Genomic DNA, 11,453 nt, shown 5'->3' on the forward strand with positions numbered 1-11,453 from the left:
TTTGTTGTTGCTGCTGCTGCTGTTGCCCGTTTTGACTCTCCCCTCTTTGTATTGTTTAACTGCTAGATTTGTAATTTGGCTGATGGTAAGATTAAATCTCATGTCACCATTTCTTATTCTATAATTATATGCACATATATACATGAATATATACAATTATCAAATGTATCTTGCATATAGAGGAGGCTCTTATGATGGATATGTTCTAGTCTGTAATCATGTATTCTCTGAGAGATGTAACTTTTCCTGTTTTTACTTACATTATTAACAAATGCATAATAAAATCTTATTTTAAAAAATAGATGGGCCTTGTGCCTGATCCAGCAGGGCTGTTCTTAAATTCGCATGTTATGTTCAATCATCCTACCTGTGGAATCTTGTAGATGCCCAAAATAGTAGCTACTTGAAGGGAGATTTTATGATCATGTCCTCCAATGACAGCTATCAGATATTTTTGTTTGTCACACTTGAAGTTGGGGATAATCATGCCTTGGGAGGAGAGAAGCTGCAGGGTGTTTTGATGAATAAATTTTGCATTAAAATAACTGTCATATATGTGGAACCCCAGGGTGACATTTGGTAAGAACTTGGAGTTCTCATTGACTTCCTTCACTGCAAATACCACGGACAAGGAATGCTGGTAGTTCTTTGGCCAGATGCTAAAGGAAAAGTAACACAGTATGCAAGATAAATATTCACCCCTTTACAAAATATTTACATAATGATGATGGAGATATGTAAAGATCTATGTGATTTTTCCACCTCACTTGTAATCATTTCCTTTTAAAATTCTCCAGAGTACTTCCATATCTTCTTATATCTCTGGTACTTTCTTCAAACTGTTCTGTACCCCTTTGTCCTTATAAGTAGTGGGTAATGGCACAATGCATAGGAAAGGACCATTCAGAGATCTCGGTCTGAATGAAAAGGTTTGAATTTTATTTTTCTTGACCAAGTTTTTTTTTTTAAGTTCAAATAAACATGTATAATTATTTACAAGTTCAGTTCTAGTTTCCTTTCAAATCAGTGAAGGCCAATGTCTATAGCCTCTGGAGTTAGTTGTCTTCTGTACTCAAGCCAAATTGAATATTTTCTTCTTTGTTTAAAACAGGGCATTTCTAGCATTTCATCTGTAGATTTCTTAATCATGAGAAACTTCCATAACTCTTACTAAATATCAACAAACAGACTTAGCATTTCTGTTAATTTTACAATGTATATTTCCATAAATTTTCTTAAGAACAATATTCATCCCACACTCTCCTTCAGTCAACTCCCAATTCCTTGATACAATTCCTTCCTTAGAAATCCTCTCCTAGCCTCTGTTTTACCTCACAACAATCCTGCTCCTCGTCCAACTGTACTTTTTTAACCAACCTCTGCTGTCACTCATCAACAGAACTCTCTACTGAGAACATAGCCATAAAAACAGCCCTACTGGTTCAGGCCAAAGGCCTATCTATTCCAGTATTCTGTTTCCCACAGTGGACCACCAGATCCATCTGAGAAGCCTACAGGCAAGAGGTGAGGGCATGCCACCTCTCCTGCCTGTTGCTCCCAGGAAAATTAGGGATGTGCATGAATTGAATCAGCCCTGATTTGTTTGGGGTCCAAATCTGCCCCCACCTGAATCACGTCAGATTTGATTTATACCTGAATTTTCCAAATCTGAATCAATTTGGGGCAAAAAAGGGGTTCTGGGGCAAAAGAGTGGGGTGGGTGGTAGTGCCCAATGGGTGGAAGCTAAAACCCTCATTTCAAAGAAATTGGTCAAAGGGGCACTTTTAAAATATTTTTTTGAAGTTGGTGCATCATTAAGCTTCACCCCATAGGGAATAATGGAGGTTTCATCAGCCTTATAGCTCCATGTGGGGGGCACCAGGGTGGCCCAGAGTGGGTTGTGGTGGGTGCTAGTGCACAATGGGTGCAAGGAAGCTGCCACCCATATTTCAAAGAAACTGGGCAAAGGGGTGTTCTTTAAAAATATGAAGTTGGCATGTCTTTGTGGCAGATTCAGGGCAGAAAGGGGGTTTTGGAGACAGAAGAGTGGGTCAGGTGATAGTGCCCCAATGGATGCCTGCTACTGCTCAGATTTCAAATAAAGTGGTGAAAGGGATGCTTTTTAAATTTTTTCTGAAGTTTGTGCGTCTTTAAGCTTCCCCCCCATAGGGAATAATGGAGAATTTCAGCAGCCCCATAATACCACTTGGGGGGCACCAGGGTGGCCCAGAGCAGGTTGTGGTATAGTCTACAGAGGGTGCCAAACACCCACAAAATGACAGGCCCATGGGGCACTGGGTTTTGTTGTTTTCAATGTCTGAGGTATTCTGAGAGTTGATTCTCTGGTAGGAAATGAGACCAGTGCATGGGTCTCCTCCAAAGCAGCATCCATAATAATCACAAAGAAGGAATCTCTCCTGTGACTTGAGGCAATACTGCTCCTGCTGGCTGGTTCCTTTCATGAGTAACACCAGAGACTGCATGCTCTTACCCAAGGAGAAGGGGCTAGGTCTCCCTTCCACAACTTTATTGTACAAAAATTAGATCAGAGCCATTCAAGAATTCCTGGGTGGGGCTGTCTTTTAACCCGACCTCCAGTATCACTGCCCTGCCCTATGTTATCTTGGCAGCCATCTAATCAGGTTGCCTGGTTTATGGTGCCACATGTGCTTATGAATATACTTCTTTATCTATTCATTTCTGGAGACCAAAACACCTTGTGCCCATCCTGCCATCCTGTCCCCTTTCTCTTCTGATTGCCAGAGGGGGGAACAAGAGGCATAGTGGAAGGTGGGCACCCCACAATGCGACATTTCCCTTTGACATGCTTAGAAGCTTGGGATTGGACAGCCTGGAGTCCCTGTTGCTGGCCAACGGCTTGAGGAATATGGAACAGGGAGCGGGGCAAGTGCTTGGAGCGGGGGCCAGCAAGAAGCACAGCAGACATGTAGCTGGCATGTTGCTGGGCAGGTCTGGGCCACCCTCTCTATGATTTCGGTTCCAGAAACCACACAAAACTCTGCTTTCAAACTCTTTTTGCATTTAGACCTAATGCTGCCACTTTCAAACCTCAGGTTGGAGTAGCGAAACTCACTACAAACTGAAGGTTCAAACTGAAGCTTGGCGACGTAAACCACAGGTTGCTTTTGCCACAAAACCACCATTTCATGCATTTGGATATATCCAAATTCCAACCTCTGCCCCATTCATCTCCAGTTTGGTTTTATATGCAAATGTGGCCCACGTGTTGAAACGCATTAGTCTCATCTTGCAAGTTTTAAAAGAAAAGGATCTTCAAGATTAGTAAAATAACCTGAGAGTGTGTCTATATTTAGAAAGTTCTAAGAGACTTTATCTAAGCCACCAATTATACATGTTGTATTTATTATTGGACTCTGTATTAATGTCTTCAAGGCACTTATCTTGGATAACCAGTAGTGTAGGAAAGGGTGCAGAGTGGGAAGATGAAGATGAAACAAGAAAGAAGAGGCAAAACAGATAGACTAATGTGACGTGTGAAGTGAAAAGGTGATATGTAGATTGAGCAAGAGGAAGAGGAAAGCCAAATTAGGGGAAAAACAAGAACAACTTACCATACGAAGTGCTTATAACATTTATAGGAAAAAATATAAACAATCATATCACTATCTAAACATATCCCTGGTTCACTTTGATATTCAGCCCAGAGCATGCTGTATCAGAAAGAAAAATTTCCTTACACAAGTTCATTTATCAAATTAGAGTTTGGGTGTTCCCAGAAACACATTTCATCAAATACATAGGTATATTGAGAAGAAATCATGCCAATGATTAAATCCCCTGACTGAATATATTCATACGGGATCTGGAGCAGATCAGTCATGGTACATATAACTTTATGTGCTTTCTCTTCAGCTTTCTGGAGCCACAGAGGGAGCAATAGTAACAGAAGTATCTTTCCCATCTTGGGGGAAATCTTGATTCAGAATATCCAGTGCCTCTCTCATCTCTCATCCGAATTCAGCCAGGTTTCAGGGACATTCTGATAGACGGGAACTGATCATGTTTAAACGGGTGGAACCTCACATGATAATAGTTAGACTGATGCAACCCCACGTGTTCAGAGGGCCAAACTGCAGCTTTGAATAACAGTGGAATATCTTATATAAGATTTCAGATGTTGAGACAATATGTTTATAGCTTCAAGAAATCCCTTGAGGTAATTACAGCATTCAGTGAAAGGTCTCCAAAGCTGTGTCCTTGCAAGTCACCACTTGAATCAGAAAGAAAACCAAAACAGGTTAGATTGCATAATTACATAGTGGAACCTGGACATCATGTAGACTTAATAAGGACCAGATACAGAAATGTAAGGAGAATAATAAACTTATGAAGGCACTGAGAAAATTACTACTTCTGACCTCCATCTCTCTCAAATGGCTACCTGATGTGAGAACCAACAACATGAAAGTTGAATCCTAGCAATGTGAGATGATATCACGGTTCAGTGTCATGTCCCTGGAGCACTACTGAAAGCAGAATGGGGGGGAAACCATGTTTGTTAGACCTCACCAGAACTTAGTTTCATGCATTTGGACATATACAAACTCCAGAACTTAGAGGAGATTACACAACCTTTTGGTCAATAGGGTTCAGGGAGTGAAGCATTAGTACACTACTACGTTCTCCATTCTCTCTACCACAAGGAAAGGATTAGAATAGTGCAGCATACTCTCAATGGAGTAAAAAAGAGAGTCAAGTATCTTGTGGAACCGTAAAGGGTTACAAATCTGTGTTATAAGCTTTCAGTGACATCAGCCAATCTGTCAGATGTTCGAAACATTATACACACACATGTAATGAGAGATGAGGAATCCATAACAAAGCGATGTGCTGTAACCCCAGAGACAAGGGTGCTCCGATAATAGATCCAGTCAGACTGAAAGAAGACAGTTGTAGCCTTTTCAGGAGCTTTCAGAGAAGAGCATTGTCTCAGGAAAGGTGGGTGAAAAGAAACACTTTATCCTTTCCCCCTCTGAAACCAACCCATATGGTTTGGGGAGGGGCATGACATGCTGTGCATGGGAAAAAAGGAAGCTCCCTTATACCAAGTCAGAAATATCATAAGATATTTCTTGGGGAGGGGGGCGGTATCTTTCAGCATTCACACATAGTCACCCATCCAAATGAAAACCATGGCAGATGCTCCTTAGCAAAGGGGACAGTTCATGCTTGTTACCACTAGACCATCTCTCTTCCACAAATACCCTGCATCTAATCTGTTTAGGACTTTATAGGTAATTGCCAGCACTTTTTATTTCACTTGGAAACATATCAACAACCAAGTTAGGGATGTGCAAATGGTCCAGGGGTCCGATGGTTCGGTCCGGAGGTTTGGGGGTTCAAGATGGAACCAAACCCCCACTCACCCTGGTCTGTCCAGATCGGAACTGAACCACTGGGACCGGATCATGAATTTTTTTTTTTTTAAGGGAATTGTCAAAAAATACCTTTAGCCCCTTCAGGAGGCTTGCTGTAGGCCACGGGGGGGGGGTGTCCACGAGTGTTCCCCCTCCCCCTGATGGCCTTCTTCATCACCGCCACGGCTGGCTAAGTGTATCCTTTTTGGCCCTGCGAGGCCGAGGACCTCTCGGCCTCGCAGACAGCATTTGTACACGCGCAGCAGTGGACAAAATGGCCACTGCTCATCATTACAGAGGCACAAAAGGGCCAAAAAGGATACACGTACCTGGCCGTGGCAGTGATGAGGAAGGCCGGTGGGGGAACCTTCACGTACCCCCTCCCTCACGGTCTACAATAAGCCCCCCGAAGGGCCTAAAGGTATTTTTTGACAATTAATTCCAATTTTTTTTAAAAAAAAATCGTGAACCGGTCCAGGACCAAACTGGACTGGGGGGGAGGTGTTTCGATGGGGCGCAGACCGAACTGGTCCGGTTTCATGCACACACCTACTACCAGTGCAATTCTTTTATGATGGGAGTAATAGCAAACATTGTGACATAGAGCACATCTAAAGATCTATGCTCAGGCAATATGTGCGGCAAAGAGGCAGTTCTTTTCTGCCAGTATTGCCTCTGTGAGTTCATGTCCAGCCATGTTTTTCAGGGTTGTGAGGGGGCTAGCATCTGCTTGCCCTCCCTTGAACCAGAATTTGGGGTCATCTGTTACCTGCTATGATGTGTTTAGAGAGTTTTTCGCAAATAAAATCTCTCAGACTCGGGCCAACCTAGTTGGAGACTCCACAATTAATTTGATGCCTTAGCTGGAGGTGCCCGACAACTCCTCTTGTGTGATTCGACTGGATCGGTTTCAATTTGTGACTCCTGAGGATGTGGACAAGCTGCTTGGAATGGTGAGGCCTACCACTTTTCTCTTGACCCTTGTCCAACATGACCTGTTCTAGCTAGCAGGGAGGTTGTTGTAGACAGCCTGGTGGAAATCATAAATGCTTCTCTGAGGGAGGGCAGGATGCCTCCTTGTCTTAAGGAGGCAATCATTAGACCTCTTCTAAAGAAGCCTGCATTAGATCCCTCAGAGTTGAGCAATTATAGGCCTGTTTCCAACCTTCCATGGCTGGGCAAGGTAATTGAGAGGGTGGTGGCCTCTCAGCTCCAGGCGGTCTTGGAGGAAACTGATCATCTGGACCCATTTCAAACTGGTTTTCGGGCCAGATATGGGGTGGAGACTGCCTTGGTCAGCCTGATAGGAACATAGGAACATAGGAAGCTGCCATATACTTAGTCAGACCATTGGTCTATCTAGCTCACTATTGTCTTCACAGACTGGCAGCAGCTTCTCCAAGGTTGCAGGCAGGAAATCTCTCTCATCCCTATCTTGGAGAAGCCAGGGAGGGAACTTGAAACCTTCTGCTCTTCCCAGAGCAGCTTCATCCCCTGAGGGGAATATCTTGCAGTGCTCACACATCAAGTCTCCCATTCATATGCAACCAGGGCAGACCCTGCTTAGCTGTGGGGACAAGTCATGCTTGCTACCACAAGACCAGCTCTCCACTCTGATGGATGATCTCCAATTGGGAATTGATAGAGGAAGTGTGATTCTATTGGTCCTTTTGATACTATTGACCATAGTATCCTTCTGGAACATCTGAGGGGTGGGAGGTACTGTTTTACAGTGGTTACGCTCCTACCTCTCGGATAGATTCCAGATGGTGTCAATTGGAGTCTGTTGCTCTTCAAAATCTGAGCTTAAGTATGGTGTCCCTCAAGGCTCCATTCTTTCTCCAATGCTTTTTAACATCTACATGAAACTGCTGGGAGAGATCATCTGGGGATTTGGAGCTGGGTGTTACCAGTATGGTGATGACACCCACATCTACTTCTCCATGTCAACTTCTTCAGGAGCTGACATATCCTCCCTAAATGCCTGCCTGGAAGCAGTAATGGGCTGGATGATGGAGAATAAACTGAAGCTGAATCCAAATAAGACAGAGGTACTTATTGTGCGGAGTCAGAACTCTAGGGATGACTTTTATCTCCCTATTCTAGATGGGGTCACACTTCCCCAAAAGGAACAGATTTGCAGTCTGGGAGTACTTCTGGATTCACATCTCTCCCTGGTTTCTCAGGTTGAGGTGGTGGCCAGGGGTGCTTTTTATCAGCTTTGGCTGATATGCCAGCTGCCCCCGTTTCTTACTATCAATGACCTCAAAACAGTGGTACATCTGTTGGTGACCTCCAGACTTGACTTCTGTGATGCGCTCTATGTGGGCCTGCCTTTGTACGTAGTCCAGAAACTTCAGTTGGTTTAGAATGCAGCAGCCAGGTTAGTCTCTGGGTCATCTCGGAGAGACCACGTTACTCCTTTACTGATGGAGTTACACTGGCTGCCAATCGGTTTCCGGACAAAATACAAAGTGCTAGTTATAACTTATAAAGCCCTAAACAGCTTAGGCCCTGGGTATCTAAGAGAGCATCTTCTTCACTATGAGCCCCACCGCCCATTGAGGTCATCTGAGGAGGTCCGTCTCCAGTTACCGCCAACTCGTTTGGTGGCTATACAGAGACAGGCCTTTTCAGTCCCTGCCCCCAGATTGTAGAATGCGCTCCCTGCTGAAATACAATCCTCCCCATCTGGCAGTTTTCAAAAAACACCTGAAAACCCATCTTTTTGCCCAAGCTTTTTCAGCTCCTAAAAGGGGGGGGGGGTGTTTAATTGCTGGCTTATTGTTAAATTGTTAAAATGTTTTTAAGTTTTTTATATATGTTTTTAACTGTTTTTATGCTATTGTTAACCACCCTGAGACTAAAGATTGAGGTGGTGTAAAAATTTGACAAATAAAAAAATAAATAAAATAAAATAATATGGTCTCTTTGGGTTGCCCCAGAGGCTAATCTGGATGCCATTTTTGTACCATTTGTAAATGTTTCTATAGACGATGAAGGAAAACATTAGTTTTGGACTGATCTCTTTCAATTCCTTCCTAGAAATTTAAGCAACACACTTGGCAATGAAAGCTGACTATGGCCTTGGCCACTGCTCAGTGAGCAATGATGGGTTTGCGTCTTACAACTCGTGCTTTGCCTATATGGTGGGATAAAGTGACATCATGGAAATGAAGCATAATCACCTTTGTGGATTGGTTCTCTCCATGCCTTGAACCACTCATGACCGTTAGGTGGTTGTCATGGATATTTAAGAGTATCTTTTCTGGTTACTGTGCTATGTGTATTTTTTTAAGTGGTGTCATTTTGTATGTGGCTTTTCTGGTGGAAGTGAATAGGATCAGAGAGCATATGTCAGCATAATGGGACTTTTGGATAGCATTGTGAATTTAATGCACAACTGTTGGTATCTAACATTTACTCTTAAATATTAGCAAGCATTTTAGTAGAAGTTTCTCTAAGTCAAGACTCCAGACTGAAGACTGAACAGTTGTGAGGCTGGGTTTCTGATTAGAGTTCCTCTACTTGACCTCTTTAACTTTGGAAAATATTTACCACAGAAATCTCAGCCATCACCACAGACAACAAATAAAAGGCTGCTTCCTAGCTGACATTTAACTAGCATAATCTTGAAGAGAAATAAAGCAGAAATTGTGATATGATGAATATGTACATCCATAAGCTATAGGAAAGGAAGCATCAGCCAGAATGGTAAGAATGATTGGCGAAAGTGGAAATATATATGCATATGCTATCTGTTCGGTTCTTTAGTTTTTAGTTTTTACAACGCTCAGTTTTTGGCTTTTACATTTTTTAAAAATAAATTTTATACTAATTGTGGTTTTTAACCTGACTTTTAACTTGTTTACTCAGTTTGGTTAATTTCATTACTTTTATTGTATATTGTAACTATTTTATTGTTTTGAGCCACCCCAAGCAGTAGTGTACTGGAAGGGTGGGGTATACATATTTTAAATAGATAGATAGATAGATAGATAGATAGATAGATAGATAGATAGATAGAACTTTGAGTTAAATATCACAATGTAAAGAGCATACAAAAGTAACATCTGAAATGATTGCATTGCACTTGTATACATGTTAACCCAGCAGGGAGTCCAAATGTGTTCAGGGAAACTGAACACATTTGTTCCGTTTCACTTCCAGATAACTTCCAGATAAGTGTGTCTAGGATTGCAACCATAGATTCTTACTGCTTTCTCCTAATTACCTGACCCTTGCTGTTCAAGCCAGGCCTCAGGATTATTATGTAACATTTGGGAAAGAAGGTAGTCACCACTGACACATATAAAGGACTGCTCCTAGTTGGCTTTTGATGAATATAATCTGAATGAAAGAGAACTGAAGAATAAATCATAATATGATGGATGCACAAATAAACCAGACTAAAGAACGTGTTGGGTAAGTTAGTAAAAGTGAACTGGGAAAGTTGTCCATGAATATGTCTGTGAAAAAATGTTTGCTTCCAGTTAAACCCCAAATATGTTTTATCAATCAATGTGCACTTTAATTCAGAATTAAGACCAAATGTGTTCAAGGAAGCTGACTTTCAGATAAGCATGAAAGTAAATGTTATGAATGTGAAGTCCTACATTGAAGTCCTACATTTAGGTAAGAAAAATTAAATGCAGACGTCTAGGTTGGTGGAGACTTGACGGGACAGCAGTACATCTAGAAAGACTATGGTGTCTTACTGGACCACAAATTGAATATGAGCCACCAGTGTGATGTAGCTTTAAAAAAAAAGCTAATATACTCTTGGGCTGCATTAACAGAAGCATAGTGTCATGAGAAGTGATAGTTATACTTTCTTCTGTAGTGACCAGACTCCTTTAGGAATACTGTGAGGTCATTCACACAATCGGAATTACTGTCCTAAATCTCCAGAGCAGGCACCCCCTTTCTACCATTATTTCCTATTTTATGTTAAAAGTTGGGAACATGGTTTCAGTCATATGAGCAGGCCAACCACATGAGCAGGTCAACCTGTGCGGCAACACATGAGTAGACCCCCGAGTAGAACTTCCCAGGCTCAGAGGCCTCTCCAGGATTCCCAGCACGTTCATGCAAGGCATCCTGGAACTTCTGGGGGCCATGTGGCCCCCAATCCCCAGAGCCCCTGCTGGCTCCGTGGCGGAGCCAGCAATTGTGTGGGCAGCCAATGCGGCTGCCCAGGGCTGCCTTTTGATCATCTAAGCCTGCTCTCCCCGGAGATCCAGAAGAAGCTCTTCTCGCTAATCGTGAGAAGAGCTTCAGGGGCTGTTTGGGTAGCATCTGCCACTTCCGTGGCAGACAAGGGTAACCGGTCCAAAAAATCCACCCGACACTGCATATTGACTGGTGAGGCTCCTCCTAGCAGTGGGAGATGTGACAAGGCATCTGCATTTGCATGCTGGGCAGGGGGTTTGAAGGTCAAGTCATACCAACAGGCAGCCAGAAATAGGATCTAACTTGTGATCTAGCAGCTGCCAATGACAGAACTCCTACTTTGGGCCTAAAATCTGAAGCAGAGGCTTGTGAAGCAAAGGCCTGTGATCTGTAATAAGCATGAATGTCCAATCATAGGGAATTAAGTGTAGAAAACTCATGGAATTTTGTGACCCCAAATATCAAGGCCAAGGCCTTTTTTTCTAGCTGTGCAAATGCTAATTCTGGTTTAGAGAATGTCCACAATGCATACACTATTGACCACTCTGACCCATTTGGCACCCTGTGAGAAATCACAGGCCCCACCCCGACAAGTGAAGCATCACAAGCTAGCAGCACTAGACGAGAAGGATCAGAGTGGACGGACAGAGAGGCACTAGTTAGGGCCTTTTTGGCTACACGAAATGCCTGCTGACAAGTGGGGTAAGAACTCCAGAATGGTCCTTGATCTAGCAGTCCACGGTGGGAAAGCATCAGGATAAATCATGCAAAATAAGTCAGCAATTCCAGAAATAAACACAACTCGGAGACTTTGGCAGGGGCTGGAGCCTCTATGATAGTACAAACTTTTTCGTAATGTGAGGAAATTCACTGGCTATAACT

Source organism: Hemicordylus capensis, chromosome 6 (genome assembly GCF_027244095.1).
Source record: "Hemicordylus capensis ecotype Gifberg chromosome 6, rHemCap1.1.pri, whole genome shotgun sequence".
Taxonomy (NCBI): Eukaryota; Metazoa; Chordata; class Lepidosauria; order Squamata; family Cordylidae; genus Hemicordylus; species Hemicordylus capensis.